The sequence below is a fragment of the Salvelinus alpinus genome, chromosome 2, assembly GCF_045679555.1.
Source record: "Salvelinus alpinus chromosome 2, SLU_Salpinus.1, whole genome shotgun sequence".
NCBI classification, from domain to species: domain Eukaryota; kingdom Metazoa; phylum Chordata; class Actinopteri; order Salmoniformes; family Salmonidae; genus Salvelinus; species Salvelinus alpinus.
The window spans coordinates 114,921,172-114,938,974 of record NC_092087.1 but is presented as its reverse complement, the minus strand read 5'-3'; the positions used below and the strand labels follow the sequence as shown (position 1 = coordinate 114,938,974).

Below are 17,803 nucleotides of genomic sequence, written 5' to 3'. Positions count from 1 at the left end.
CATGTACAAATCAATAACCAATATGCAGAAACAGTTTGGGATGAATTGAAAACCTAACATGTGGTATATACACAAACATCTGCCACAATAATAATATTTTTTAAAACAAGCTCCTTATAAACTGCACAAGCACCAGAAACGCTGTTGTTTTGACAAGTAGCAATAAATCACTGATATCGATTAGGGGGGAAATCCGGTTGTACCTGCTGTTGAAACTAACAACAAAAAACATGGAAATGGGAGATATCTTTTAGCTCACTGGTTAGAGGACAACCTGTAGAAGACAGTCAGCTACATTTTGGAGTGATGCATTTAAATTTAGGGGTCACTAAACAAAGGAACGCAACACTTATTTGTCATCACTCATTGATATCATGTTGAAATCAATTGTGCGAGAGGAGGTTGCACGCCCTGTTAAAATTAACAGCTCAAAAACCACACAAAATCTGGGAGTAATGTGTACATCTCTGGTTAGAGGACAATTTGTAGAAAACAGCTGGCTCCATTTTGATTCAAATAGGTCACCAATGTGGTAAACAGCTTGCTACATTTTGAAGTGTTGCATTTTGATTCAAGACCTTCCAACGTGGGAAGTGTAACAACTCTTTTTTTGTTAGTCACATTTTGTTGAATTCAATTCAGAGCCTGGATCTTTCCCCTTTTATAGAACAGGGCAAACGTTTAGGGTTCTATATTATGACATCATTAAAATACTCCTTCTACATTGGTAAAACATTCTACATTGTGACATTATTTCATTGATATCATGAAACAACTCCTTCATGTATTTTCTGATGTTTAATCAGAGATCTTTTATCAGAGTATCTCATCCCACATTGATTACATCTATGAGGTTTCTCTCCTGTGTGTGTTCTCTGGTGAGATACCAGGCTGCCTAGCTGAGTAAAACCTCTCCCACATTGATCACAGCAATAAGGTTTCTCTCCTATGTGTATTCTCTGGTGTACAGTCAGAAGGCCTAATGAAGAAAAACTCTTCTCACATTGATTACAGCTATAAGGTTTCTCTCCTGTGTGTGTTCTCTGGTGTAATTTCAGGCTGGTTGAATGAGTAAAACTCTTCCCACATTGAGTACAGCTATAAGGGTTCTCTCCTGTGTGTGTTCTCCGGTGTTTTGTCAGACAGCCAGATGTACCAAAACTCTTCCCACATTGATCACAGCTATAAGGTTTCTCTCCTGTGTGTGTTCTCCGGTGTGTTGCCAGACGGCCAGATGTACAAAAACTCTTCCCACATTGACCACAACTATAAGGTTTCTCTCCTGTGTGTGTTCTCTGGTGTGATGTCAGGCTGGTTAACTGAGTAAAACTCTTTCCACATTGATCACAGCTATAAGGTTTCTCTCCTGTGTGTGTTCTCTTGTGTAGAGTCAGATTGCCAGATGCAGCAAAACTCTTCCCACATTGATCACAGCTGTATGGTTTCTCTCCAGTGTGTATTCTCTGGTGTAAAGTCAGACAGCCAGATGTACCGAAACCCTTTCCACATTGATCACAGCTATATCGTTTCTCTCCTGTGTGTGTTCTCTGGTGTATAGTTAGATAGCTAGATGTAGTAAAACTCTTCCCACATTGATCACAGGTATAAGGCTTCTCTCCTGTGTGTAGTCTCTGATGTATAGTAAGACAGCTTGACTCCAGTGGGAATCCAGTGGGAATTCTTTGATGTATTTTAATGCCTGATGAGGTGAATCTCTTCCCACAGTCAGAGCAGCAGTGAGATTTCTTCCCTGTGGGTCTCTGCTGGTGTTTCTGGTGTTTCTTGAGGTGTTCTGATGTGGAGAGACTCTTCTCTGCCGCATCAGCATCATGAGGTTGTTGAGAATCCCCAGAGGATCCACGATAGTCCCGTCTCTCTCCTGTGTGAACAACAAAGTCAGACAGATGGTTAAAGGCCCACAACAGCAGAAATCCACTGTTAATTTGAGGTAAAAGATGATGCCCAGAGCGTACCCAAGTTGTACAACAATTGACGTCTGTTGAATTATTTGACAATTAAGACAGTCAAGTTAGCAACAAGTCATATTTTGTCTTGTTTTCACGTTAGTGGTAACTAGAAATAAGTTATTCAAGTTGTTGAAATCCTAAGCAGTGTGCCAGACAACTATTGGTCTCCAATGTAAGCCCTTTTCTGTGTTTGCTAAAATTGCAGCACGAGGGCAATGCACAAACAATTGAATGCAGAAACACCTCCCTGCTAATGAGGAAACCACTAGTTATGGATGTAGTATATCTGCCTGGAGCAAAAATGGTGAGCAAAGATTTTAGTTTTTCACAATCTATTCTGAATATTACAGCGCAAGATCAGGAGTGCTACTCAAGGAAACTCACATTAAGCTCCGTGTAGCTATTCACTAATTCACCACCGTGGGGGAAAACTCAGGGGAGCTCTCATAGGCTGACAGCAAAAATAACCTCCATTTTCCAGGTTGCTAATGAGTGCATTTCACATTACTTTTGGATTATAATTGTAAGGCTCGCTTGAATGTCCTGGTTAATATGTTTGTGTTATTGTCACAAATCAACTGCTATATACTTAAAAAACACTTAAAGCTAGCCAAAGAGCATTTTACTGGTTAACATCAGCCATAACTTCACCAAACAATAATATAGACCGACTGTAGGACCCATAACTTCACCTAACAATAACATAGACCTACTGTAGGACCCATAACTTCACCTAACAACAACAGACCTACTGTAGGACCCATAACTTCACCTAACAACAACATAGACCTACTGTAGGACCCATAACAACAACATAGACCTACTGTAGGACCCATAACTTCACCTAACAACAACATAGATCTACTGTAGGACCCATAACTTCACCTATCAACAACAGACCTAGGATTATAAATCGTTTAATAATTCAGGTGAAACATGGAAACTAAAATGTCTGCCATGACATTTCATAACCAGATAATTTTGTGAATAATCCCACTAGACCCATAACTTCACCAAACAACAAATAAAGGAAAATAGCTCTGTGTGTTGTACAATAGCCGATCCATCAAGGAACAGTTCTCTACACATTATGAGCTAAGTATATCTGTGTGCAAACAGACTAACGAGGCCCTACAGTAAATCAAGCAGACAATAACATTATAAACATCAATTTGTTAGGGATGTTGGATGCAATGTGGAGCACGGCATAACTGTCTTTACCAGAGTAATGAATGAAGAAGCACATTGGTTGTTGTTGCATGTCGTGATGTTTGTCATTTGACTGGCATTCAGAAAATGATTTCCTGGATTAGCTGATGATAGTTGAACATGTGACTATAACTAAACAGCTACAGTATTAAGAATTATGTGTAATTATTGAAGAACCGCGTTAATGACAGTATCCATTTGGGTGTTGTCAATAAAGTTAAGGTGACTCTCGGTTACAACCATTGGATTTAGCAAACTCTGAAATTATTTAGGATTTCTGTGCCCATGAAAACGGTTTTCCCAGCGTAACATAAAGAGACACTAAATGTTACGTAGTTCGAGTGCATTTCAGAATACAAAAAAACTGTCCGACAGCAATATCCCTTATTTAAGTTGAAGTTCATCATATGACAAGCGTAACGCTATGACTATAACTACTGTTCCCTGAAGGAGGGAAACTAGGTACAACATACTATTAAATTCACGCCTCGCTGGAAGCCCCGCCTTCCACAGGTGATGAGCGTGAGACTCGGATTTATTACTTAAATTTAATTCAACGACCCAGGAAGTGGCGGGGCCAAACAGGTGTTGTAACTCGTTCATAACTGAACGAAGATCGGTAGAAATGGTCAGATAAATTGGCACTCTGAATGGAAATGGAAAAAGTTAGCAGATTTTACCGGAAACTTCAGGAGCATAACGTCAGAATTTAGGAAGGCCAGCAGCAGGTCGGTTGGTTATTTCCTTCTGGTTATATTGATCTCTGGCTTCCTCAAGTCATTTGTGTTAATTATTTAATCAAACGCTTGAAGCATCAGTTCAGTTCAAGTTCTATATAGTTCTATGTGTCTATATGGAAAAATACACGTCATAACATTTCAACCAATCAATTGGTAGAAAGAAAACACAATTTTTTTTGTTATCTGGGACACCCCCAGAACATACAACATACATGCATTCCTTTTTACACATTTTGTTGCCTTATTCTGAAATGGAAGACATTTTAAGTTTTAATTCTTCAGTACCTCATAATGACATCACAATTCCCCATAAAAGTGAGAAAAAAGTTTAGAAATGCTTGCATACCAGTGGTTGTATCTCTGTAGGACATGCCAGTAGGTTACAGTAGGTTACAGTAGGCTACAGTAGGTTGTATCTCTCTAGGTCATGCCAGTAGGTTACAGTAGGTTGTAACTCTCTAGGTCATGCCAGTAGGCTACAGTAGGTTGTATCTCTCCAGGTCATACCAGTAGGTAACAGTAGGTTGTAACTCCGTAGGTCATGCCAGTAGGTTACAGTAGGTTGTATCTCTCTAGGTCATGCCAGTAGGTTACAGTAGGTTGTATCTCTCTAGGTCATGCCAGTAGGCTACAGTAGGTTGTATCTCTCTAGGTCATGCCAGTAGGTTACAGTAGGTTGTATCTCTCTAGGTCATGCCAGTAGGCTACAGTAGGTTGTATCTCTCTAGGTCATGCCAGTAGGCTACAGTAGGTTGTATCTCTCTAGGTCATGCCAGTAGGTTACAGTAGGTTGTATCTCTCTAGGTCATGCCAGTAGGTTACAGTAGGTTGTAACTCTCTAGGTCATGCCAGTAGGCTACAGTAGGTTGTATCTCTCTAGGTCATGACAGTAGGCTACAGTAGGTTGTATCTCTCTGGGTCATGCCAGTAGACTACAGTAGGTTGTATCTCTCTAGGTAATGCCAGTAGGCTACAGTAGGCTGTATCTCTCTAGGTCATGCCAGTAGGTTACAGTAGGTTGTATCCACGTGGAAACAATTATCAACCCAATGTGGAAAGTGTCGAATTTGGTCAACAACAAAATTAAAGGCTTATTTGCTACGTGAGGTTTATTTACTTTATCTAACAGAAGTTTCGTAATGATGAAGTTGTTATGTAGACACGTGACATACCGACAACTTTGATAAAAACACTATAGGAGTTGTCTCCAGATCACTATGCATATTCATGCTAGTAGCTTAGCATCTCTCTCCATTGAATACAGGCGGTGCATATTCATGCTAGTAGCTTAGCATCTCTCTCCATTGAATACAGGCGGTGCATATTCATGCTAATAGCTTAGCATCTCTCTCCATTGAATACAGGCGGTGCATATTCATGCTAGTAGCTTAGCATCTCTCTCCATTGAATACAGGCGGTTGACGTCAACAACCCTCATAGAATATAAACAATAGATTACAATAATAAGATGTATCCACCAATCCAAAGACAGGATAGGCGGGAGCTAGACAACCCGCAGTGCCGCTTTGTGCACAACTACTCCCCTTGTTAGGGCGGAGAGACATCTTGTCAGTATATACATAATCTTTGGTGTAGCCAACCCAACTCTCACATGGCACTATTGGGGGGCAGGGTGTGTAGTAAAACATCACTACATGAAAATCACTACATGCCGTGCCCCCCAGTCTGCGGTCAGCAGAGAGACCCTTCTCAAATAAATATGATAAGCCTCTTTTTGGAAACGGAACGGAGAAAACAAGGGGTAGCTTGTTCTCTACGTCGTCTGATTCTAGACATATCAGTCATCATCCTGGGCCCTCCGTTGAAGAGGTATTGACGAGCCAACTCTGAATACCCAAAGTTAAAAACAAATTTAAGGCGGTACTTACTGGTGTTACTCAGATCTCCTATCTCCTCCTTTTCATCTTTCAATGTGACAGTAATCTCCCCTTCCTTCTTCACTCCAAAAACGGCATCCTCCTCTTTTTCTTCCTCCTCTTCTTTCACAGTAACATCTTCCACCTCTTTCACTCTGAACTCGTCTTCCTCTTCTTTCACTGAAACGTCTTTCTCTTCTTCTTTCAATGTAACAGCCTCACCCTCTACCTCTTGTTTTACTGTGACAACCTCTTCTTCCTCCTCCTCTTTCACGACAATGTTCAGCCCCAGAGCTTCTTTCTCCGTCCAGCAGACCTCTTCTTTAACAAGAGGGGAGAAGTTTAGGGAGCTCATGGTCGGGGATGTTAGCTAGCTAGCTATCATTAGCGACTAGCCTAGTGCTAATTTAACCAGCCAGCTACTACATCTAAATTAGCAGCTAGCTACTGTAGGTCTATACTGCTCCTACATGGTGTAACAATACATCATGTAGATGTATATAATGAACAGACTAGGTCTGTACTGCTCCTACATGGTGTAACAATACATCATGTAGATGTATATAATGAACAGACTAGGTCTATACTGCTCCTACATGGTGTAACAATACATCATGTAGATGTATATAATGAACAGACTAGGTCTATACTGCTCCTACATGGTGTAACAATACATCATGTAGATGTATATAATGAACAGACTAGGTCTATACTGCTCCTACAGTATTGTGTATTATTATGTGTTATTTATTTCTCCTTTATTTAACCAGGTCGGCCAGTTGAGAACAAGTTCTCATTTACAACTGCAACCTGGCCAAGATAAAACAAAGCAGTTCGACAAAAACAACAACACAGAGTTACACATGAACAAACATTCAGTCAACAACACAATAGAAAATGTAATTTCTTTTTCTGTTTTGGAATATTGTGAAACACTATCATTCCACTATTAATGCAGATATTATAGACATTTTATTTAAAACACGTAATTACATTTTAATTGTATCTCCTTTAATTCAGACCCAAAATGTATTTGCTATAATGTGTGCCATTGCCTGGCTATTAAAAGGGACCTGTGAGTATTTGAGCCTCAGAAATGTTTGGTCACATGGAATCAAGTGGTCACTAGATGTCTACGGTATCAAATAGATTGATAGTTGGTGGTGTTGGGAGTGTCCAGTGTGTTGATTTAACGGTAATAATGTCAAAATTCCACTTTTAACAACCATCAGAATTGGTTAAAAAAAGGTTATGCCTGAGTGGCACAGCGATCTAAGGTACTAGATCACAGTGTTAGAGGTGTCACTATAGACCCGAGTGGTACAGCAGTCTAAGGTACTAGATCACAGTGTTAGAGGCGTCACTATAGACCCGAGTGGTGCAGCAGTCTAAGGTACTGTATCACAGTGTTAGAGGTGTCACTATAGACCCGAGTGGTGCAGCAGTCTAAGGTACTGGATCACAGTGTTAGAGGTGTCACTATAGACCCGAGTGGTGCAGCAGTCTAAGGTACTGTATCACAGTGTTAGAGGTGTCACTATAGACCCGAGTGGCACAGCGATCTAAGGAACTGGATCACAGTGTTAGAGGCGTCACTATAGACCCGAGTGGTGCAGCGGTCTAAGGTACTGCATGGCAGTGCTAGAGGCGTCACTAGAGGCGTCACCCGGGTTCGATCCCGGGCTGTACCACAACCTGCCGTGATCGGGAGTTCCATAGGGCGGCACACAATTGGCCAAGCGTCGCCCGGTGTTTCCTCCTACACATTGGTGCAGCTGGCTTCCGGGTTAAGCGGGCGGCTGTTAAGAAGCGCGGTTTGACGGGTCATGTTTCAGAGGACGCATGACTTGACCTTCGCCTCCTGAGCCCATTGGGGAGTTGCAGCGATGAGACAAGATCCACATTGGGGAGTTGCAGCGATGAGACAAGATCCACATTGGGGAGTTGCAGCGATGAGACAAGATCCACATTGGGGAGTTGCAGCGATGAGACAAGATCCACATTGGGGAGTTGCAGCGATGAGACAAGATCCACATTGGGGAGTTGCAGCGATGAGACAAGATCCACATTGGGGAGTTGCAGCGATGAGACAAGATCCACATTGGGGAGAAAAAACGGGGGTAAAATTATAAATTATTTTAATTTTTAATTATTAATTATACCCCAAAAATGGTCAGCTGGTTGCATAAATAATTATGAATACTAAATGTTACATGAATTGTAAATATGAAAATCAAAACCAAATGTACACCCCTTTGTTAATATGTATTGGCAATAATTCACTTAAGGGTGAGGCATGGAATAATAAAACATGTATCTTTTGTCAGGCTGAATGTTTGCAGTATGAGTAGGTGATTTGAGTCATGCTTCTTCAGTAGTGGAATAAAGACAGTTAGCATTTGATTGTTGTCAAGAAATACTGGAGTGATGTCAGATTGTTAATAAAATTGATTATAGACCAATTTATTATTATTCATGTGTGTATATACACAAACATCTGCAACAATTATCATATTACATGTATTTTTTTAAACAAGCAGCTTTTTCAACTTGTAGAAAACAGCTGGCTACATTTTGAAGTGCTGCATTTTGATTAAAGTGGGTCACCAACGCAGTAAGTGTAACACAGCTCTTTTTTTGTTAGTCACTTTTTGTTAAATAATACTCTTTCAATTCAGAGCCTGGATTTTCCCCTGAGACAAATATCCATATCATGCTGCAATCAATTGAACAGGGCAAACGATAAGGTAGAACATCATTAAAATACTCCTTCTACAATGTTAAAACATTCTACATTGTGACATCATTAAAATACTCAAACTACAATGTTAAAACATTCTACATTGTGACATCATTAAAATACTCCTACTACAATGTTAAAACATTCTACATTGTGACATTATTTCATTGATATCATTAAACAACTTCTTCATGTATGTAATTTCTGATGTTTGATCAGATATCTTTTATCAGAGTATCTCTTGTCACATTGATCACAGCTATGAGATGTCTCTCCTGTGTGTGTTCTCTGGTGTACTATCAGGTTGTTTAGCTGAGTAAAACTCTTCCCACATTGATCACAGCTATAAGGCTTCTCTCCTGTGTGTGTACGCTGGTGTACTATCAGGTTGTTTAGCTGAGTAAAACTCTTCCCACATTGATCACAGCTATAAGGTTTCTCTCCTGTGTGTGTTCTCTGGTGTATTTTAAGTTTTGATGAAGATTTGCAACTTTTCCCACAGTCAGAGCAGCAGTGAGATTTCTTCCCTGTGGGTCTCTGCTGGTGTTTTGATGTGGAGAGACTCTTCTCTGCCTCGTCAGCATCATGAGGTTGTGGAGGCCCCCCAGAGGATCCACGATAGTCACGTCTCTCTCCTGTGTGAACAAAAAGTCAGACAGATGGTTTAAGGCCCACAACAGCAAAAATCCACTGTAAAAAGGTGATGCCAACAGCGTAGCCATTATGTTGTACAAACAATGACGTCTGTAATGAATGTTCATTATTTGACATTTGTCTTAAGACAGTCAAGTGAACAACAATAGTCATATTTTGTCTTGTTTTCCCATTAGTAGTAACATCGATGATTGTATGCTAGAAATACATTTTTAAAGTTGTTGAAATCCTAAGCAGTGTGCCAGACAACGTTTGGTCTCCAATATAGGCACCTTTCTGTAGGTCTATGTTGTTGTTAAGTGAAGTTATGGGTCCTACAGTTGGTCTATGTTGTTGTTAGGTGAAGTTATGAGTCCTACAGTAGGTCTATGTTGTTGTTAGGTGAAGTTATGGGTCCTACAGTAGGTCTATGGTATAACTAGCGGTTTCTGCATTAGCTTGGAGGAGTTTCTGCAACCAAATTGCGTTTTAGCAAACACAAAGGGCAGAGAGCGATGCAGAGAGCGATGCACCTATTTGGGGATGTCTGATAGTATTTACACACCACCACTAATGATTTGTGGAGCTTCTCAAAGTAATTTTCTCTTCACCTCAAACAGCACGTACACAAACTCTTACTAAAATAAATTGGCGAATGACAATAGTTCCTCAAAGTATTTGTAAAATATTTCCAGCTCTCATTCTTGATAAACACTTGACATGAAAGGGAAAAATGTAATGCTCTGATCCAGTGGATTTCATAAAATACCTGATTACTTCTTATCCCTTACACAAATAGCCTACAGCTGTGTCTGTCCCAAACTCACTGGCGCGGGAAACTCTCAGGGCCCAGAATATATTATATTAAGTTTCGGACCGACCTAGGTGATAGTTGATACAATGTTTCAAGTTCTATGTAGACAGGCCATGAGCAGCCAATGTGATTTATTTTTATCTGGATATTTTCTAGCTGTTTTTATTTGTTGGCTTTATGTAGGCAATTTTTACATAGTTGGCAATGGCAATAAAAGTTATTTAGATTTGTATAATTTTCATTTAGATTTATATAGAATATAGATTAATCACAGATAATGATTTTGAGATACAAAGACTATTATAATTGTTATTACTATTATAAATTAAATTAAACTGTTCCAGTAAAATGTGAATATGAAAATCATAACTGGCACCAGATCAGTAGAAATGGTCAGATAAATTGGCACTGCAAATGGAAAAGGTTGCTGACTGCTGTTGTAGCCTATTACTGGAAACTTCAGGAGCATAACGTCAGAATTTACGAAGACCATCAGCAGCGGGAGGAGAATGCTAAGGAAGAGTTTTTTTTTTCTTATGGTTAGGCTATCTTGATCTCTGGTTCCCTCCAGTCATTTGTGTGTCTCAATTCTTTAATAAAAAAGGTGATTCCTATGTTGATGATGTAAAGAATATTTGCTGCTGTGTAATGAGGAGCAACCAGACGCTGCACGCATTTATGAAATTGCTTATTCCAGTTACTAATAAGCATGCACCCATTAAGAAAATTACTGTAAAAGCTGTTAAATCCCAGTGGATTGATGAGGAATTGAAAAATGGTATGGTTGAGAAGGATGAGGTAAAAGGAATGGCAAATAAGTCTGGCTGAACAACCGATTGGCAAACATCCTGCAAATTGAGAAATCATGTGACTAAACTGAATAAAAAGAAGAAAAACGACACAATGAAACAAAGATAAATGACATAAAGAATGATAGTAAAAAGCTTTGGAGAACATTACATACAATTTTGGGGAAAAAGGCAAACTCTGCTCAACTGAATCAGATGGCTGATTCATCACAAAGCCCACTACTTTTATGATTTTTTCATTGGCAAGATTATTAAACTTACGCATGACATACCAGCAACAAACGCTGACACTACACATCCAAGTATATCTGATCAAATTATGAAAGACAAGCATTGTAATTTAGAATTCCGTAAAGTCAGTGTGGAAGAGGTGAAAAATTATTGTTGTCTATCAACAATGACAAGCCACCGGGGTCTGACAATCTAGATGGAAAATGACTGAGGATAATAGCGGACTATATTGCCACTCCTATTTTCCGTAACTTTAATTTAAGCCTACTACCAACCACCAATCTCCAACAGGGCCCTTTACCTGTATCACTAGACACTTTCATAGTGAGCTACAGGTAGGAATCAGCAACGAATCCCAATAATGAGCCACCTATGGGAGGGGTAACCCTTTGTGGACAAATCTCTCAACGTATTACTATTACCCTGGGGAGATTGATATACCCCTTGAACACTGGCTCCGACCCTCGTCAGATGAGTCAAGGCTTGCAAACTATTACAGACTACAAAGGGAAGCACAGCCGATAGCTGCCTAGTGACACGAGCCTACCAGACGAGCTAAATTACTTCTATGCTCGCTTCGAGGAAAGTAACACTGAAACATGCATGACAGCATCAGCTGTTCCCGGACGACTTTGTGATCACGCTCTCCGCAGCCGATGTGAGTAAGACCTTTAAACAGGTTAACATTCACAAGGCCACAGGGCCAAACGGATGACTAGGACATGTACTCCAAGCATGCGCTGACCAACTGGCAAGGGTCTTTACTGACATTTTCATCTCCTGTCTGAGTCTATAATACCAAGATGTTTCAAGCAGACCACCATAGTCCCTGTGCCCAAGAACACTAAGGTAACCTGCCTAAATGACTACCGACCCGTAGCACTCACATCTGTAGCCATGAAGTGCTTTGAAAGGATGGCCGTGGCTCACATCAACACCATTATCCCAGAAAACATAGACCCACTCCAATTTGCATACCGCCCCAACAGATCCACAGATGATGCAATCTCTATTGCACTCCACACTGCACTTTCCCACCTGGACAAAAGGAACACCCATGTGAGAATGCTATTCATCGACTACAGCTCAGCGTTCAACACCATAGTACCGTCAAAGCTCATCACTAAGCTAAGGACCCTGGGACTAAACCCTGAGCACGCCCCCATTCTCAAAGGGGTTGTAGTGGAGCAGTTGAAAGTTTCAAGTTCCTTGGTATCCACATCCTTGGTGTCCACATTATAGGCTTAGTTAACTGGTGAACTGTTGAAATCATGGAAACATAATGACGATTCTAATTCTAGATTTGGAATAGAATGTGCAGCACCTTCAATATATTGTTGTTTGACTACCAATTAATAAACCAGGGAGGAATTACTGACAGAGTAGGAGCATGGTGGAGACATCCAAGAGAGGGAAATCAGGAAGGGAAATGACAGCAAGTAGTGAAGCAACAGATGTGCTGGAATGAGAACAATATAGATGGAATGAGAACAATATAGATGGAATGACAACAATATAGATGGAATGACAACAATATAGATGGAATGACAACAATATAGATGGAATGACAACAATATAGGTGGAATGAGAACAATATAGATCCTACTTTGAGAACAAACTCACATCTTTCACAGCACAGAGCGAGGGAGTCCAGGGGATGACTGGAGGAGCAATGGAGGAAGCATTGTGGGATTCTCTTGGCGCGAGTACAGTTGTTGAGACTGAGTGGACGATGGTGAAGAACGGCGTGAAAAGGGCTAAAGTTGGTAATGAACAGCAGTTTAGGGTCGGAGTGGGAATCATCAGCAATGATGTTTTTGTGGGTGACCTGTTAACGGTCTCAAAGATGGTGAAGGATGAATTAGGTAAAGTAGAATCGGTTCGAGTGACCAGGAGCGGTATGATACTGATTGTGTGTCAACAGCGCAAAAGGAGAAAGCTTTGTGTGGTTTAGGTTAAACATTTCAGGTAGATACACGTTGATTAAAATTAATGATAGACGGAAGGTTTTACTGTGGTTTGGTGAAGTGGTTCTCCCATCTTATGTAAAACCTGGTTAAGTGAGATATACAGAAGCCGCTGCAGTGTTACAATTGTAAAAAAGTTTGGACACGTGGCAAGTGTTTGTCGAAGGAATAAATATGTCATAGTCAGGTGAAGCATGTTGTAATTGTGATGAGAATCACATTCCCGAGTTCCCGGAGTGCCCTGTACGGATGAAACATGTCACAGTAGCTAGGATGATCAGGCCCATCCAGCAGGTGTCCTATGTGGAGGCAGTGAAAATAGCTGAAGCAGTAGAGAGGAGAAGGTAGTTCATGTCCCACAGTCTGCAGTGAAGCCATGCAGGAGAAGGATCCCAACACACTAATAGTGAACAAGGTGGACTTTGTTGTGTTTATAGAGGAAGTGATAAATTGCATTAATAAATTATTAGTAACCTTCGTCCAAAACTAGAAGTTTCTGCATTAGCATGGAGGAGTTTCTACAACAAAGTTGCGTTTGCATTGCCCTCACTGCAGCAGTGATAAATTGCATTAATAATAAACTAATAAAACATCTAAGAAGCTAGACATTATTGTGAAGGCGGCAAAATAGATTTCTGGATCTCCAGGACTTCAGACTAAATGTTACAGGGAGTACTGAATGAAGACGTTCCCCCGTCCCAGGTTCCTGAACCTGTGTAGGGATCTGAATAGTACCATCTTTGTTTGAAATGCAGGGTAGTGGAGGGAATTTGGTTCGTGTTTATTTTACGTAATTAGTATGATTTGTTAATCCCACATTTTTTTGCATTTTGGTTATTTTTACAACCCCGTACAGTTGGTGGCAGCAATACACCTGATGAGTCTAGTCTGACAATATCAATCAATCAATCAAGTTTATTTTATATAGCCCTTCGTACATCAGCTAATATCTCGAAGTGCTGTACAGAAACCCAGCCTAAAACCCCAAACAGCTAGTAATGCAGGTGTAGAAGCACGGTGGCTAGGAAAAACTCCCTAGAAAGGCCAAAACCTAGGAAGAAACCTAGAGAGGAACCAGGCTATGAGGGGTGGCCAGTCCTCTTCTGGCTGTGCCGGGTGGAGATTATAACAGAACTATGCCAAGATGTTCAAAAATGTTCATAAGTGACAAGCATGGTCAAATAATAATCATGAATAATTTTCAGTTGGCTTTTCATAGCCGATCATTAAGAGTTGAAAAACAACAGGTCTGGGACAGGTGGCGGTTCCATAACCGCAGGCAGAACAGTTGAAACTGGAATAGCAGCAAGGCCAGGCGGACTGGGGACAGCAAGGAGTCACCACGCCCGGTAGTCCCGACGTATGGTCCTAGGGCTCAGGTCCTCCGAGAGAAAGAAAGAGAGAAGGAGAAAATTAGAGAGCCAAGATTTTCAAAATGTTCATAAGTGACAAGCATGGTCAAATAATAATCAGGAATAATTTTCAGTTGGCTTTTCATAGCCGATCATTAAGAGTTGAAAACAGCAGGTCTGGGACAGGTAGGGGTTCCGTAAACGCAGGCAGAACAGTTGAAACTGGAATAGCAGCTAGGCCAGGCGGACTGGGGACAGCAAGGAGTCATCATGCCCGGTAGTCCTGACGTATGGTCCTAGGGCTCAGGTTCTCAGAGAGAGAGAAAGAAAGAGAGAACGAGAGAATTAGAGAGAGCATACTTAAATTCACACAGGACACTGGATAAGACAGGAGAAGTACTCCAGGTATAACCAACTGACCCTAGCCCCCCGACACATAAACTACTGCAGCTTAAATACTGGAGGCTGAGACAGGAGCGGTCAGGAGACACTGTGGCCCCGTCCGAAGATACCCCCGTACAGGGCCAAATAGGAAGGATATAACCCCACCCACTTTGGCAAAGCACAGCCCCCGCACCACTAGAGGGATATCAATAAACCTCAGAGAAGAAGACATGGTAGGAACCAAAGTGTTGTTCAGTGTTTCCAGTTGACCATAATTAGATGTTACATTACATGTTGTTTTCTTACTTCATGTAGCCGGCTAGCTAGCCAACATATTCATACTTCGCTTACTCCTCTCTGATAAGATACCGCTGCACAAACATGCTAATCTAGGCCTACACCAGCACTGGTACCAGGCAGTATTAACTAGCTACGTTTGCTCTGACTCTTAATACATTTAGCAAGCTAGCTAGCCCGCTAACTAGCGATCAGCAGCTAACATTATTTAAGCAACACCTTGCTAAGAAAAGACCATCTTTCGCCTTTAATGTAATGGCATGAAAAGAATTGCCAGAATATTATACAATGACTTATCAACAGCTCTTAACTATTTGACCCGAACAGGAAATCTACACTGGCAGTTATAGAAAGACCCATTTACTATATAACCATTGATTCTTGAAGAATATAACTTATAAATGCCTCAAATGTTTCAATTGCATTACCCCACCAGAAACCAAAACATAAGCTCGTATAACGCCACTGTTTGAAAAACAAATACTATATGGCTGAGGAGTAGGGTCGATCCAAGCGTTCTGACCTCACAATGACAGTAAAACACCCAAGCTAACTGGCTAACGTTGGATAGCTTGCTAGACACAAATGAGAGAAAACCTCACTCTTACCATTTTACTTGCCCTAGCAGAGCTGGTTAGGCTGTTTTCATGTTATCCAGAGCGTTGGTGACTAACTGTGCTGCTGGAAACAATTTAATTTGAGCTTTTTTGCAGATGTTTACTGACACCGGTCATATTCAACAGGTGTTGAGCGTTATTAAATTCATCAGTTATTCTGCGCTCTAATCAAGTCAATAAACATTGGGTAGTTAGTTAGAATATAGTTACTATACTGGCAAGTTTGATGTATAAGTAGCCAACTAACGTTAGGTAGCTAGCTCACATACTGGTACATACTGCTGTAAAGATATGCTATGCGTTTTGTAAGGATATTTGTAATAAATATCATTTATTACAACACAAGCATATTTGCTATTACATTGTTATAACTAACTTCTTTCCAAACAGGGTTTCTCACAAACTCATAAGCAGATACTGAGACCCACACACACCCAGAGACAGATGGCTGACACAGGCCTTTCATAAAGACTGATAAGAAAAGGGTGCCTGGTACTGCATATCACGAGATACTGAGACACACACATACCCAAGGACAGAGGGCTGACGCAAACCTTTCATAAACACTGATAAGACAGGAACATCTACGCACACACAAAATCTCCTCTTCAGTCTGAACATTTTACAGAGACACACAGAAATGTCAAAATAGGAACATCTACGCACACACCTAATCTCCTGTTTTAGCTGAACATTTCTGAAGACAAAGAACTCTACTCAGAACCAATGAGACAGTGATACTAGCCTGAAGGGGACCTCGCCCAACTCATCAGGACCAACCAGAGGACCAGAACTTCCAGACTCAACCTACTTTCTGTGCTGTATAAAATGTCTATTGCACTCTGTTATCTGGGCTTCTTTCGGATAGTTCCATTTGAGCTTGATGAAAGGGTCCGTGCTATTTCAGATATCTTTACACTTTAATAAACTGCCTTATATCATACCTTATCCACCTGGTCCAGCATCTCAACTTGGTCTCACTCTTCTAGTAAATGTATCATCAACATAGTGTAGCTAACATAACGTGTAAGGTAACTTATTTGAAAAGTCATTACTTTATTGCATTGCTCAACATTTGTCATAATTATTTAAAGCAGTTCATTTGTATCCGCTCTCTCGTTGGACTTCGGCTGCATATTTCCCCCCATTTTCTTCAAATCTGAAAACGTTGAAGCCACGCCCATTTCCTGAAGAATTGCATTATGGGCCCTAAAGTACTGCGTGTATACGTCATATTTTGGCGAATTTAGTACGACATCCGGGAACTTTTGGCAGACTAACTACATCATACTATGACCAATAAGCATACTATATACTCAATTTAATTCACAAATAGTGCAGTTAGTATGAGTATTCTAACACAGCTCAGGACTCTGGGCAGCCATTTTGTTTGTTTAAAAACTAGGTTGCCCCTTTAAAAAAGCCACACAACAATCAACCAATCTGCAGTTCAACCAATAACAAAGCTGTAATTCCACCACTGTTTTGGTAATAAGATGATGGATGGGGCTGGAGAAATGTAACTACTCTCAAATTCATAGACAGACCTATGGATGAAAGGACTGACCATCCATGATATCAACATTATAGTTTTAACCATGTTGAGGCTATACAGTGTTGATTTACATTGTTTCTAAACATTGGAGAAAAAAAAGCTTATTTGGGGTTCTGATGGGGTAAACAGTTGAACAAAGCTCATGAGGCATGTGTTTTATTCTTCAAGAATCAATGCCTATAAATAAATAATTTAAAAGTCTAAATATGGATGTAGCAATTGCATAGTTCCCCTTTAACACCAAACATCAGTTCAACAACCACAGAGTTTATGCCTCTGTATTTAAGACAGTACTTACTAGTGTCCTCCTCTTTAACTGAAACGTCTTTCTCTTCTTTCACTGTAACATACTTGTTAGGGCCCGTTCATCGTTAGAATTATTTCACTGTAACAGCCTCACCTTCTACTTGTTTTTGTATTGTAACAGCCTCCTTTTCCTCCTCCTCTTTCGCGAGAGCTTCTTTCTCCATCCAGCAGATCCCCTCTTCTTCAGCAGGAACGGGGTTAAGTTTGAGACTGGAGCTATGAGGCATGTACTGAAGTCGCTAAGCGGTATAATTCAAAGGAGTGTCACTTTATCAGCAGCACGTGATCAACGACGTCTGAAGAAT

General features: G+C 40.6%; 2 protein-coding genes and 1 long non-coding RNA gene across 4 annotated transcripts in view; 1 reads left to right on the top strand and 2 right to left on the bottom strand.

Moving 5' to 3' along the window:
* The window catches only part of LOC139548778 (zinc finger protein ZFP2-like), a 497,157-nt gene that overhangs the window by 335,685 nt on the left and 143,669 nt on the right, over positions 1-17,803 (top strand). The window lies entirely within an intron of this gene.
* LOC139549320 (zinc finger protein 664-like) overlaps positions 1-17,803 on the bottom strand; it is a 110,429-nt gene that overhangs the window by 42,424 nt on the left and 50,202 nt on the right. The gene's annotated exons all lie outside the window — the stretch shown is intronic.
* Positions 8,217-17,682, bottom strand: LOC139550454 (uncharacterized). Its single transcript, XR_011670044.1, has 2 exons — positions 17,491-17,682; positions 8,217-9,168 (listed from the first exon to the last, which is right to left on the bottom strand). It is a non-coding gene; the product is annotated as an uncharacterized lncRNA (long non-coding RNA).